We start from the raw sequence: 16,355 nt of genomic DNA on the forward strand, positions 1-16,355 counted from the left end.
GGGAATATAAAGTTGGGAGGCTGCAAATTTATCCAAAGGTGCAGTAGCATAGCCTGTTATAAGTGAAACAATCCTGAAGGGTCTGTGTGCAATTAAGTGAGAGTGATCTGTTTCCAACCCTCTCATCGAAGTTGATTCTGATGCTTTTGAAGTTATTAAGTTTTTTAATAGGGATGACTTTTTTTATTCTGAGATTGAGGTCCTCGTTCAAGATATTCTTTTGATTGGGAACAATGTGAATGTTGCCCAGTTTTGTCATATCCCTTGAGAGGAGAACAAATTTACTCACAATATTGTAGCTTTAGCCTCTTTCCAAGGTTGGTTTTTGTCATGGAAAGATGTTTTTCAGGAAATTTCCGATTTTGACCCAAAAAGTATTTTCCAATTCAAAAGTAACCTCATTTTAAAATCTACTTTTTTTAACCTCTTTTCCATCTTTTCAGACTTTAACTAGGGGGACCCACCTCGTGAAATACCATTTTTCCCCTCAATTTAAATCAATCTATTCATCTTTGTGTAGAAGTTAAGGTTTTCTACTTCTTTTCTTCTTCTCGTTGAGTTCGGTCTATTCATTTTCCTGTGAACTTCAACCATTGTTGGACTCTCTTCTTGCAAAAACTCCCCTACCTCTGTAAAAAAAGACCCATCTTTCGTGGTCGTTGGATGTATTCTGTTTCCCCTTTACCCGATTCGAATTTTGATAAAAGTTACACAAGCACCTTTTCCATTTTCTTTCTTTCTAAATGATTAATCGATTGTATTGTTTATAGGGGGAGTCTGTGTGATTTCTGGTAGGAATGTATAGTGAAAAACCCAAAACTTTTTTCCATCCTTTGAACTTTAACGAATTTAAAAGAACTTTACAAGACAAATATCTTATGTGGGGTAAGGGGGCAAATGTTCTTCTGGGCTTGATTTCGCATTACACAACCATGAAATATTTGGGTTGGATTGGGTTCATTTTTTAATAAGTATTATTTGGGTTGAAAAAATTTACAACCCGAACAATTGGGTTAGGTCTAAAAAATTTCGCATTACACAACCATGAAATATTTGGGTTGGATTGGGTTCATTTTTTAATAAGTATTATTTGGGTTGACAAAATTTACAACCCGAACAATTGGGTTAGGTCTAAAAAATCTTTCAACCCAACCCATGAACACTCCTACTTACAAACTTAACTTTACGAGCTAAAAGATAGTTTATAGCCTCATAAAGTTGAGTTTATTTATGTCTTTTGTCTCGTAAAGTAACTTCACAAGACAAACTTATAACTTGACAAATGACAGAGTATCTCGTTTGTCTCATGATGTTGTAAGTTTATCTAGTGAAGTTACTTCATAATACAAAAGACTTACTTAAGAACTCAATTTTATGAAACAAAAGACATTCTATAATCTCATCAAGTTGGGTCCATTTATGTCTTTAGTCTCGTGAAATAACTTCACAAGACGTTATAGCTCCTTGGGTTCTTTCTCGTGAAGTTCGTCATTTTAAGGGTCTTTTCTTTCACTAGGGATTTCAACATTATACCATGTTTGGTGGCACGTAGAGGTAATTATTATGAAGCCGATGATCGAGCTAGCAGGATTCTTTAAGGCTTTATTATCTTCGTGTTCTCATCTAGTTAAGACCTGTATGGTGATCCATATAAAGTTAATAAGAGTCCAGTTAGACATGTTTAGGTAGATCATATTCGGACCCATCTTAGATAGTACTTTCTCCCTCAAAGGATGATACATCACCTATTTCTCAAGAAGATGAGAGACTAAACATAATTTCCTTTAATCTATTTGGGTCTAGGGTGTCATTTGGTAAGGATGAGTTTCACCTCATCATTGGGTTTAGGGTATGGACGAGAGTGGTGCGGAATAATCCTAACCCTACCAAGCTTAGAAACCTATACTTCAACAACATGCCTAGATTGTAACAGACTCAAGCCAAGGAACATTTTTTTGCTATGGACTTTAGAAGTGACAAGGATGCTGGTGAAAGTGGCACTTGACTATTTCATAGAGTTAGTCGTGGTTTGGAGAGAGAACAAGCAGTTGTTTGACTATACCATTCTCGGTATTGTGGATGATTGGGAGATTTTTTGCAACTACGACTGGAGTAGTGTGATTTTTTAAAAGACAATCAGTAATCTTAAGAGAGCCCTTATTGGTGCTAGCAAACGAGCAGAACCCGGGATGTTAGCTAGATATAGCCTATACGAATTCTTGTTCGCCCTTCAGGTTAGTTCACTTACATATTCTACGTGTGGTTCCTTCCCCATTAACGTTAATTGTTTTTCATGATTTGATTCTATCTTCCTGTTTGTAGGTGTGGCCGTATAAGATGATTTATACGCTCAGAAACCTCATGGCAACTTGTATTAGTGAAACAGTCATTCCACGTTTGTCTTAATGGGAAAGTAAGAAAATCCCAACATGTGCCTCACTGCATAGAGATATTTTCAATCGACGGTGGGTAATTGATATAAATTTTCTTTCATTTATTATTGTAAGTTTATGTTGCTTATGACCCTAATTTGTCACATGCAGGGAAAACCCATTATAACGGTACGACTGGTACCAATCGAGGACGAGGTCGCTCACATGCACCGCATAGTTCCTGCTCCTAAAGTACGTGTCCTCCTGCTGCTTCTTGTTCTTGAGGGAATTGGAAGACATAATAAGCAACTTTCATAAATCATAAGGTATAAAACATAACATCGTTATATATATATATATATAAAACCAACTGAACCTTAATTGAGAATGAACATCTATTGCTCTAATTCCCAACGTCAAGCTCTGGCCAGGAGAGACCTCTACTTCGATCTCTTTATACTAAACTATGGTCAGACCCCTACCTCAATTTCTTCATACTGAACTACCTACGTGCATGTGGAGTTTACTAAGTACCATCGATACCTTAGGTACGATTACTCGGATACCTTTCCTACCTTCAATATTTGGCCCACTTAGGCTATCAAATTCTCAAAAAGCATTAGTGAATAAAGTTTTAAAACATAGCATAGAAAACACTTTAGGACCCCTACCATACCTTCGACATCCCTTATTCATTGTGCTTTAGAAATTTTAACACATATATTGATAGCTAGGTGTTCAAAACATAGCACAACAAAGCATTGTAGAACTTTAACCTCACTTCTAACGCATGCTTCTATCTTTAGAAAACAAGTTAACTTCAATCAAGTGAACTAACTCGTAGAAGCCTTGGTATGCGTTAAACATAGATAACATACTTAGAAAAATCATACTTTTGTTAAATATCATGCGTTGGTTATGTTTTTCAATCACAAAGACAAGTTGCTTGGAAATATATATAAAATTTGGCATGAGAATAGCTTGCATAACATAAACTTTTAAAACATTGAAACATTAACTCACTACTTGTCCTGACCTTTAATTGTTTATAGGCTTCTTCCAGCTCTTCTCCACCTGAAATAGTATAATTTCCTTTGTTAGATTCCCTAATATTCCCATAAAGGTATAACAAGTATACATTTAGCATTAAAGTTTAGCTTATTGGCGAGACCAAACAACTAGCGAGACTAAGCAAAACCAGCGAGACCCCTAAATGTCAGGGTCTAGCTCCTCTTCGTTCAACAAATAACTCGAAGTTCTTTCACCATGCTCCAGACTACCTGAAACGCAAACTAGTCGTTTCTTCCTATAGTTTCACCTATTTCCCTTCATATTTAGCTCAGACATCCTTCACAAAAGTTGTTAATAACTGAGTTAACTTACTAACCTCAAATTTTCAACTCCAAAATCGATCTCTAAGGCTTGTTAGCCTTCGAGTATCATACCCCATCCAGATTGCTTGAATTCCAGACCAGTCGCTTCTTCCTACAATTTCATCTGTTTTCCTTCACATTTAGCTCAGTAATCCTTCACAAAAGTTGTTAAGAAATGAGTTAACTTCTAACCTCAAAATTTAAGCTCCAAAATCGATCTCTACAACTTGTTATTTTTCTAACATATATGTTCAGTTTACTTGAATTCCAGACCAACTTCAACTCTTCTTCGAATTTCCCCAATTCTCTCTTCGAATTATACCCCAATCAAACCTAAATCTTCTTTTTCTTCTCCATTTCGATGCCTAGCTAAAGAACCCTCACTTGTTTCGATTTGGACGAGGAGGAATATTGGAAGTAAAATGGGGAAAAAAAGTGATCCCTCATCCCACTTAACCTCTACCATCGACTTGCCCTTTTCTTTTTTTTTTTCTTTTTTTTTCTTATTTTTTTCCTTTTAATAACCAGAAAATTATTTAATTCCATATTTTCATTCAGCCTTTAATAACAACAATAATAATAATTGTTGGGAATGTCCTAGAACTCGCAGTTCGTGTTAAACATACTATCTTATCAATAACAATGACTTGTTGATTTTGTATCTTATTATGAAAATCCAATAAACATATCCTTGGCTATAATCTAAATGCTGTAACTTTATGTAGTGACATAAAAAGGATAAAGTTGATAGTATATAGCCTAAATGGTCTGATAAGTATATGGATGAAATTGGGTATCTCATCCTGGTAACACTATTGGATGTGACCCACTCTGTAGTTGTTACAATAAGTTGTAAGGTGCTACAAACGATGTGATCCACAAATTGTTCATGTTGAGACATGAGAGTGGGGGCATCCTATGCAATGAGTTTGCATATAGACTAGACCACGAAAATAGTCACTTTTCTTTATAACGATCGTGTATTGTTAAAACTGACTATTTCATTTATTATATAACCTAGGTTAACTCGATCTTAATCCTGAGCTAGCTATGAACTTCTGTTTGTTTGGGGTTATCCTTTGATCTACAAACGGTGAGAGTAGTCCAACAGCACTGCTCAATAAGCTTACCATTTTGGGGATAAGACCGGATGAATAGCTGGGGACATAGCCTTGCAAGATGGAATTCACTCCTACCCTATTTAGGGTTAGCAGATAGGTTGTTCTCTTAAGTACTGACTCTAGGTCTTGAACAGTTGGGGTCCCGCTCATGATAGAGAAAGGATTTGATTCATAGAGATTATGAATCAGAATTGTTCATTAGAAGATCAGTAGGAACTTAAGGAACAAGATGTGGTCATAGGGGTAAAACGGTATTTTTGATCTAGCTGTGATTACGAACAACCTGTGAAGGATCGACTTACTGATTATGGTTATTAAGTGGACATAATATATCTACAGTGAGAGGAGTTCAACTATGGGCTATAGGGGAGTGTTCCATTAGTTAACGAATGAAGGTTAGATTGGACTAATGAGTTTAGCCGATTAATCTCGAATCATTAGAGCCCATGATCTGTAGGTCTGCGAGGTCCCCCTACTAGCTCGTAAATGGATAAGCTTTAGGGTAGCTTGAGAGATTAATTTGAAACATTAAAAAAAAAAGGAACAAGAAAATAAATATTTAAATATGATTTAAATATATAAAGATGATTATTGTGTAAAAATTAATTTAATATTTGATATTAAATTAATTATTTTTTTAATTAATTTATGAAATTAATTTAAGAAAATCAAATTTTGAATTAAAATTATTTAATATCATTTTTGGTTTTAAAAAGAAAATAGTATTTCGTTTGCATGTTGCACAAAAATGAAAAATGAGTTTTTTCCATTACCATCATCTTTATGCTCACACAAAATGCATTATCTTCTTTACTTTGATTCTCCAAGCATGAGCTGCAAGCCATGCATTCCATCTCTTTACATGTTCATCTATTATATATAAAGAAAAGTGGAGTTGTTGGAGAAGGGGAGAAGACAAAATTTCGAGATAAATTTTTCTGAAGAAGAAGTTATCTTCTTCAGGCAGGTTGCTGTGAGTTTCTCTGGTTTATTCACATCTTCAAGCTATTCTTGAGTCCCACAACTCTGCCGAAAGCTCCAAGAGCATAGTAGAAAAGGCTTTGAGGTGGTCACATTGATAACAAGTGAAGACAGCGGCTAAGCAGGAGTTTTCTTGTAGAGTTGATCAAAGGTATGTTCAGAAAACCCATTTCTTGAGAAGAGCATGCTTTAGTTTTTGCTAAAATTAGTGAATTAGAAAGCTTATGGATCCTTGATACTTCTGCTGCATGTTGTTTTACTCTTTCAATGATAATACTAATGATAATAATAATAACCATAATATCCTTAATATTATCCTTTGTCACACTCCCTCCCTAGCCTTAGCCCCCAAGACCTGGAAGAGAGCGTGAGGGTACACTAGTAGTATTCCAAGACAATATTTCAATTTAATGTTCCCCCCTTATCTATTAAAGATTTCAACATGTTTACAATACTTTATTTAACTTTCATACACATAGTTCAATTTCCTATATTTTTTATTACATGATCCAAGTCGTGCCCTGAGAATTTACCAAGTCCTGGTGTGTTGGTGGTTAGTAGACTCCTTCCTGAATGCTCCACTTTGCTACCTGGGGGGGAGGGGGGGGATGATATAAGAAAACATTTGGAAGAGTGAGTGGTTCTTTTAGAATAATAATCACTTTGCAAAACATATTTTTGGGAAATCAATCACATAATCACAATTCCAATATAATTTATGCATGATCATGTATACATTCATTCAATTATCATCCTTCAGTTCCATGCTATACGTGGCATGCTCATATCATGGACACATTATCAATCACAACAACTTTTTATGGAAAATTTTCTATAACCCACTTCTCCCGCCAATGTGCACATCGACAATTCTTTTCCCACTAGTCATGCTTAGGTAACTTGACTATATTTCCCGCTGGTTGTCACCAACGCAACCTTGTTTCTTTTTATCTCTAATCAACTTGGCAGCCTAATAACTCAAACGTCACTCTCTAAATATGCTTTCAACACACAATTTAAGTGATGGTATGAATAAATTCCTCCTGCCCAACCCTTCTATTTATAGCCATTTCAAACTCACCCCATGGTGACAACTCAACTCCCGTTTTGTCTCACTTTGGAGCTGCCAACACTCAGCCTACCCAACCTAGCCTTGAGTTGTTCTCATTTCAGCTTGCTAGCCAAAATCTCCTTTTTTGCATGAAGTCTCCTTCACTCACCTCCTGCTTGAGGTGATAAGACTTCAATTGCATGAAATCTCCTTTGTCCACCTCCTACTAGAATTTTGTATGATCCTACTTCTGCCACCTAAATCACTTAAATACTTCACATATTTCTCTACTTAAATTGTTTAGGACTTATACTCGTATACCATTGGCATCCTCCCTTGAAGTTTATTAGCCCTACCCTTTATCCTTAACGCATAACAGCTTACCTTTCCTTCATCAAAGTCCCACTTAGCCAACGCATGAGTTGGCCATCACCAACGCATAGGGTGGCCACTCACCCTCGACGCATGGCTTGTTAGGTGTGCTTGCTAGGCCTACTAAGCATGGACGCATGGTGCTGACCATCGACGCATGGTGTGCTGCCTAGACGCTTGCACGCTTGGCCGCATAGGCACTCTCGGCCGCGTGGGCGTGTCTCGCCGCATAGCGCATCGACGCATGGCTGCTCGGCAGATTCGGCAGCGCTTTGACGCATAGGATGGCTTGCTCGCTTGCCCGTTCAATGCATAGGCAGGGCGCTCGCCATACACCATCGATGCATGGGCTGCGCGCTCGGCATACACGATCGATGCATAGGCTGCGCGTTTGATGCCCGACCTGTGCGCTTGTCCTTGACGCATGGCTGCATGCTTGGCACATGGCCTGTGCGCTTGGCTTCAACATTGGCCTGCGCACCTAGCATGCTCACTCAACGCATGCTTCCTGCTCGTATCCGCATGGCTCATGTATGCCTTTGCGTTGGTTATCTGCAACCCTTAGCCTTTTTACAAGTTTTCTTGCTTCCATCCTCCATACCTTCTTGCGTCCAACATGTTTTAAGCCCTTCATAGGCATTTAGATTTTTAGTTACCCTTTTTGGATAATTTTTTATGTTTTTCTCCCTTTGCCCCACTATCCTTACTTAGGATTTTTTCTATTTAACCTCCCGCTTTAGATTTAGTGTTAGGGTCTTACATTTACCACCCCCTTAAAATAATTTTGTCCTCGAAATTAAACGAAACTTAATATACAATAGAACTTTTATTTAATAATTTACCTCATACAGATTTATTACACCACGACTTTTATTCTAGTCTTCTAAAACTTTATCTTTCCTTTTTCCCACGACCGACATATTGTCTCCTCTATCTTGAGTTAGTCCATATAGTTTTCCCAACGTCATTTTTCCTGTTTCCTCTTTTCTTCCTCCTATAGTTCGTCCTCCTTCAACCGTCGTTGATCTTCCTCCCGAGTTTTTTAGTGGTTGTACATTTCCGGTATCCATCAACTGAGGACATTCTCGTTTAAAGTGCTCTGGTCTGCTATACTTAAAAAACGTGTGCAACCGTTCTTGGGTTTGTTCCCAACATCATCCCCAGTGATATTTATTACAGATCGGGCATCTTGGTCTTTGGTTAACGTTCATCATTGACTCTTTTATTTGACTTTCCCGTTCAGGGTCTGCTTTAGTTTTGGTAACTCTTCTTCTTTTCCATCCACTTCTGCTTTCTACCCTGGGGGTAAAATTTCTTGGTTCTTCCCTCCGCCACCGACTTATTAATGAGTCTCTTTCCGGTCTTACTTCTTCCGCCGTTAAACTTCTTTCTACTCTCATCGCGACTTCTATTAGCTTTGTAAATTCTCCCCATTCCGCGGTTGTTGTAATAGGAGTTTGAATCTCTTATTTTAATCCTGTTTCAAACCTCCAACAGCATTCCTTTTCATCCACCACCATGTTTTAAGCATACTTGGATAATTCTGTATACTTTAATTCATATTCTGCTACAGTCATGTTTCCTTGCATGAGCTGTAGAAACTCATCTTGTTTCATATCCTTGAATGATCGAGGATAGAATCTTTCAAAAAATGATTTTCGAAATTCCTCCCAACATATTTCTTCTTGATCGCCCCTCCTATTCTTTAGTAGCTTCCACCAATCTTCTACTTGTTTTTGCAGTAAGAATGTGGCAAGACTTACCTTACGGTTTTCAGGACATCTCATCACTTCGAAACATTTTTCTATTTGATTCATCCATGCTTCTGCATCTGCAGGATCCTTTGTTCCTTCAAAGTTTGTGGCTCCCAATGCCTTTAATCATTTTATCCCATATTTCTTTTCGGGATCATGTTGTATATTTTCTAAGCTTGCTTGGAGTATTTGGGTGAATTTATCCATTTGTTCTTCCTCCCTGGATTTTTCTCTTGGATGGCTTGAGGCACGTTCACCTTCGTTTCCAGAGGGTTGCCTCGTTCTACGTTTTCCACTTCTCAGCATTTTGTCTACAATCATTCACATATAAATTAGACATATGTTATCAACAAAATATTTTTATTTATGAACATTGTTGCTATTTACATTAGTAGTTTCTTCAGTCTACATAGTTATTTGTTTACTCATTCCCTGATAGTCGTAAGTTTTAAAAGTTAAGACGCATCCTCTCGTTTCTCCATACACACCTTTCCTGCAAGTCCTATTTCCTTAAAGAAAATACAAAATTTATAAGATTTCGTGTTGTTAGAGTCATAGGTGGGCTCTTTCTTGAATTCGATCACGATACGTCGAGGAATATCCTTCTTTCCTGCACGCGCCCATTCTTGGTCCACCGTTAGTTTAGGCAGTATGTTGTTACCAAAGACCAAGATGCCCGATCTGTAAAACATATCACTGGGGATGATGTTGGGAACAAACCCAAGAACGATCGCACATGTGTTTTAAGTGTGGCAGACCAGGACACTTTAAACGAGAATGTCCTCAGTTGATGGATACTGGAAATGTACAACCACCAAACAACCCGGGAGGAAGATCAACGACGGTTGAAGGAGGACGAACTGTAGGAGGGAGAAAAGAGGAAACAGGAAAAATGACGTTAGGAAAACTATATGGACTAACTCAAGATAAAGGAGACAATATGTCGGTCGTGGGAAAAAGGAAAGAGAAAGTTTTAGAAGACTAGAATAAAAGTCGTGGTGTAATAAAACTGTATAAGGTAAATTATTAAATAAAAGTTCTGTTGTAAATTAAGTTTCGTTTAATTTCGAGGACGAAATTATTTTAAGGGGGTGGTAAATGTAAGACCCTAACACTAAATCTAAAGTGGGAGGTTAAATAGAAAAATCCTAAGTAAGGATAGTGGGGCAAAGGGAGAAAAACATAAAAAATTATCCAAAAAGGGTGACTAAAAATCTAAACGCCTATGAAGAATTTAAAACATGTTGGACGCAAGAAGGCATAGAGGATGGAAGCAAGAAAACTTGAAGAAAGGCTAAGGGTTGCATACAACCAACGCAAAGGCATACATGAGCCATGCGAACACGGACAGGAAGCATGCATCGAGTGAGCATGCTAGGCGCGCAGGCCATGCATTGAAGCCAAGCACGCAGCCATGCGTTGAGGACAATCGCACAGGCCGTGCGTCAAGCACACAGCCCATGCGTCGATAGTTTATGCCGAGCGCCCTGCCTATGCGTTGAACAGGCAAGTGGGCAAGCCATCCTATGCATCGAAGCGCTGTCGAGTATGTCGAGCAGCCATGCGTCGATGTGCTATGCCAAGCGCACGCCCATGCGGCGAGGCACACCCATGCGGCTGAGAGTGCCTATGCGGCCAAGCGCTTAAGCGCCTAAGCAACACACCATGTGTCGATGGTTAACACCATGCGTCCATGCTTAGTAGGCCAAGCAAGCACACCTAGCAAGCCATGCGTCAAGGGTGAGCGGCCATCCTATGCGTTGGTGATGGCCAACTCATGTGTTGGCTAAGTGGGACTTTGATGAAGGAAAGGTGAGTTGCTATGCGTTAAGGATAAAGGGTAAGGCTAATTGATGGAAAACTTCAAGGGAGGATGCCAATGGTATACGAGCATAAGTCTTAAACAATTTAAGTAGAGAAATATGTGAAGTAATTAAGTGATTTAGGTGGCAAAAGGAGGATCACACAAAATTCTAGTAAGAGGTGGATAAAGGAGATTTCATGCAATTGAAATCTTATCACCTCAAGCAGGAGGTGGGTGAAGGAGATTTCATGCAAAAAAGGAGATTTTGGCTGGCAAGCTGAAATGAGAACAACTTAAGGCTAGGATGGGTAGGCTGAGTATTGGTAGCTCCAAAGTGAGACAAATGGGAGTTGAGTTGTCACCATGGGGTGAGTTTGAAATGGCTATAAATAGAGGGGTTGGGCAAGAGGAATTTATTCATACCATCACCTAAATTATGTGTTGAGAGCATATTTAGAGAGTTACGTTTGAGTTATTAGGCTTCCAAGTTGATTGGAGATCAAAAGAAACAAAGGTTGCATTGGTGAGGCATTAAGTCAGCCGGACGCACAACTAGCTCACACCCTGCGCGCACGCAGCACTGCGTCCGTCCATCCGCGCACGTCTTGCTCGATGCATCCCGCGCGCCAGCCCAGTGTAGCTTCCTCCCCCGTACGACGTATCACGCCTAGCACACGTCCAGTGCACACCCAACGCAACGCACGCCTAAACACGCCAGTCCCCTGTGCGGCACAGCACGCCCACCTTACCTACTGCCCAACACCCAGCTGCCTACCAAGGTCAAATAACCTCTAAAAAGGCTAATTTTGGTATTTTGGCTAAATTGGAGTAGGGTAAGCTGGTGTTTTCATTATATAATAGTATTTTGGCTAGTTTGACATTATTTATTAATATAACAAATATTAATTGAGGAATTTTCATTGATATGGAGGAATTCTCAAGAAGGTATTCTCAAGGTGATTTTAGTAGAAAAACTTGCTAACGGTGAGTGTTTACTTAGTTTTATGCGTTGATATGTGGATAAATGTATATGTAAGTGCCAAATGCATGCTTATGATGTTATGTTATTGCCATGATATTGTTTGTGAAATTGCTATGGAAACTGAGATTATACCCAGATTATATAAGTTAGCATGCTTAATAAAAGGTGCTTGGCGGGAAAATATAGTCGGCCTCGGTCGACAGAAAATAATAGTCGGTGACGACTGGCGAGAAATATAGTCAAGTTACCTAAGCATGACTAGCGGGAAAAGAATTGTCGATGTGCACATTGTGCACATTGGCGGGAAAAGTAGGTTACAGGAAAGTTTCCATAAAAAGTTGTTGTGATTGATAGTGTGTCCAAGATATGAGCATGCCACGTATAGCATGGAACTGGAGGTTGATAATTGAATAAATGTACACATGATCATGCATAAATTATACTGGAATTGTGATTATGTGATTGATTTCCCAAAAATATGTTTTGCAAAGTGATTATTATTCTAAAAGAACCACTCACTCGGCTTAGTAGCTCACACTCTTCAAAATGTTTTCTTATATACCCTCCCTCCCCAGGTAGCAAAGCGGAGCGTTCAGAAAGGAGTCTACTAACCACCAACACACCAGGACTTGGTAAATTCTCAGGGCACAGCTCGGATCATGTAATAAAGAATATAGGAAATTGAACTATGTGTATGAAATTTAGACAGAGTATTGTAAACATGTTGAAATCTTTAATAGATAAGGGGGGGAAACATTAAATTGAAATATTGTCTTGGAATACTACTGGCGTACCCTCACACTCCCTTCCAGGTCTTGGGGGCTAAGGCTAGGGAGGGGCTGTGACACCATTGGCATCCTCCCTTGAAGTTTTCCATCAATTAGCCTTACTCTTTATCCTTAACGCATAGCAACTCACCTTTCCATCATCAAAGTCCCACTTAGCCAACGTATGAGTTGGCCATCACCAACGCATAGGGTGGCCGCTCACCCTCAACGCATGGCTTGCTAGGTGTGCTTGCTCGATCTACTAAGCATGGACGCATGGTGCTGACCATCGACGCATGGTGTGCTGCCTAGGCCATTGACTTGGCCGCATAGGCATTCTCGGTCGCGTGGGCGTGTGCTTGGTATAGTGCATGGATGCTCGGCAGACTCGACAGTGCTTCGACGTATAGGATGGCTTGCCCGCTTGCCCGTTCGGCGCATAAGCAGGGCGCTCGACATACACCATCGACACATGGCCTGCACGCTTGACGCACGGCCTGTGCGCTTGTCCTCGATGCATGGCTGCGGGCTTGGTGCATGGCCTGTACGCTTGGCTTCAACGCATAGCCTGCACGCCTAGCATGCTCACTCGACGCATGCTTCCTGCCCGTGTCCGCATGGCTCATATATGCCTTTGCGTTGGTTGTATGCAACCCTTAGCCTTTTTTCAAGTTTTCTTGCTTCCATCCTCTATGCCTTCTTGCATCCAACATGTTTTAAGCCCTTCATAGGCATTTAGATTTTTAGTCACCCTTTTTGGATAATTTTTTATGTTTTTCTCCCTTTGTCCTACTATCCTTACTTAGGATTTTTTCTATTTAACCTCCCACTTTAGATTTAGTGTTAGGGTCTTACATCCTTCCACTCTTGTTTAACATAAATCCCAAACTCAATATACCTCATAAAGATTTAGACTTTGGCTTACCAAAAGCACTCTCGGCTAAATTCACAAGCCTACTCGAGGCGTTTCAACATATCACTTAGAGTTTTCGCTTATTCTTTTCCTTCATTCTTCAACTTTTCCCTACAATGGAACATCCCTCATAACTAAACCTACTTAACATTATAATTAGCATATGTTAGTAAGAAAAGTAAGGTTCAGGCTTACAATTTACCTCTCCCATAAGAAATTTCATCCTCGAAATTTGCTTTAAGCCTCTTAACTGAACAATTGAGGATATCTATCTTTCATTTGCTCCTCTGCTTCCCATGTGGCTTTCTCAATATCATGATTTCTCCACGGTACTTTTACCATGGTATCGTTTTATTTCTCAACACTTACTCTTTCTTGTCAAGAATTTCTACAGGTTCTTCCTCATAATTCAAAATTTTCCTTAACTGTACGGGTTATTCTGCTAACACATGGGTAGGATCTGGCTCATACTTTTTCAATATTGATACACAGAAAACATCATAAATACGAGATAACTCTGAAGGTAGTGCTAACATGTAAGCTGCTGGACCAATGCATTCCAATATTTCATAAGGTCTGATATATCTTGGGCTCAACTTTCCTTTCCTACCAAATCTAAGTACTCCCTTCCATGGAAATAACTTGAGGAACACTCGATTGTCGACTTCAAATTCAAGATCTCTTCTCTACTTATTAGCATAACTCTTCTGTCTATCTCGGGCTACTTTAAGATTCTCTCTAATGAGCTTGACACTATCGGTAGTCTGCTGTCAAGTTCTGGACCTATCTGGACCTATCAGTTTCCTTTCTTCTACTTCATTCCAACATACAGGGGTCCTACATGGTCTATTATACAAAGCCTCATATGGAGTCATTTTGATGCTAGAATGATAACTGTTGTTATACAAAAACTCTATCAATGATAAGTGTGTATCCCAACTGCCTTTGAATTGTAAAACACACACCCTCAACATGTCTTCTAGTGTCTATATCGTCCACTCTGATTGGTCAATCGTGCTAAGGGTGATACTAGCCACGATCATGGTGATGCTACCTAAGATCGTGGGGACAAGGGTGAGGGTCATCACGACGAGGGTGATCATGACGTCCATAGTGAGGGTGACAACGATCACGTCTACTGAATCGAAGGTACGTGAAACATGATCAATCAAATTACTCTATCGTAAATTCCTATTTCTGATAATTTACATTATTATTAAAATAGGAATCATATGTTCATCTCGACAAAATCTTCGTATTTAGTCCACGTAAACAGGGCCAAAAAACAAAATGTAGATGCAAGACATACAATGCATCAGTTGCTGAGACTAAATCAGTTAGTATTGTACATGTTTTACGTATGTTGTTATATTAAGTTTATTCATTTCGACCAATCTGGTTTTGTAATTCAGATAGTACAAACGATGGACAATGAGGACGAGGATAAAAAGATAAAGACAACTAGTCGCAAGGACAAGTCATCCATAACCTTATTTACCAAAGTTGTTGAGGTTAGTATATTATGATGTCGATGTGTGATTTCGGATGTCGTAGTACATTCCTAATAGTTTTTTGGTAGGATACATCCATGAGAACATTCAATTGTTTGAAAATATTTAAGGAATGCCAAAATAACCTCAGGGCCTTGGAGAAATAGTGGGAAGCTGCTCGATTGAAGGTGAAACAGGAGGCAGTTGAAATATTGGATGACCCAATTCCAATTTCTATTCCTGTTCCAGTTACATCGCACGTTCCAGTGGCATCGTAGGAAGGAAGATCTAGATTGGTGCATACATTCGGGTTTCGTGGAAACTATCGTCACCATATAAGACCCATAGATAGCAACTAAACAAGGTAAGGGGAAACAGAAGAAATATAACTCGATGGTCTCAATTCCAAAACAAAGTGAAAAGTACATGATGGAGTGGGTAAATCATCCAAAAATAACACCAACAAACTCATGGTGGCTATGTGGATTATCTAGGAAAGGGAATGATTAGTGGAAGTCCCTAATTCATTCGGGTCAATGGTTAGATGACGAGGTAACCATCTTAATTTTTTCCTTATTTACCTTTTTTTATAGTCTTTATTAATATAGATTTTAACCTCTCCATGCAGACTAGGGCTCTTTTTTTTGTATTCTTACGAAAAAAGATACTAAGTGATAAGTCTCCGACCCAGGGTATTCATTCGTTCAAGACGGTTGATCGAGGAACTGTAAGCATCATCATTTAAGTATAATAGTTTATTACAACTTTTTTTTTAATATTCATCATATCTAATTTTGTTCACAGATCTTCTTCCATCATCCACTGTTCGTTGATTTCGTGATTCGAGCTTAGGAGTGTATTGTATAAAGTAATTGGAAAAATAAGTGTAAATGTGAATGATGCGTTGATGCGTTTATGATGCGTTAGTGACGCGTTGATGTGTTAGTGATGTGCAACAGGACGCACGACACTCCTCTATAGACGTTCAAGCTTTCCTGACTCAAATCCAAGTATAAATCCAACTCAGGTTCCTGGTAAGTCTAGGGTCGAACTCAGGGATTTAGATTAAAGCTAATGCAGGTCTTGCATTGTAACTATTGTAGAAATATCCTAAGTGTATGTAGAAATGAGTTATTTACAGTAAGTTGCTCTGTGTGTGTGCAAGAAGATACAAAATGGTCAAGTAGAGAATGATGGGTCGTGTGAAAATGGAGTTTAATGCAAGTGATATGCATCGATCTAAGTTAGATGTACACAAACAAGAATATGATGCCAATGAGATGACTTGTTTATCTCCGTTTATGCGTTAGACTTCTATTTGACACTTCTCAATGCGAATTTTATACAATACCTATCTCTAGGATGTAAGCGTCAA

This window comes from Benincasa hispida, chromosome 1, assembly GCF_027475165.1.
Source record: "Benincasa hispida cultivar pf3 chromosome 1, pf3_genome.v1.1, whole genome shotgun sequence".
Taxonomy (NCBI): Eukaryota; Viridiplantae; Streptophyta; class Magnoliopsida; order Cucurbitales; family Cucurbitaceae; genus Benincasa; species Benincasa hispida.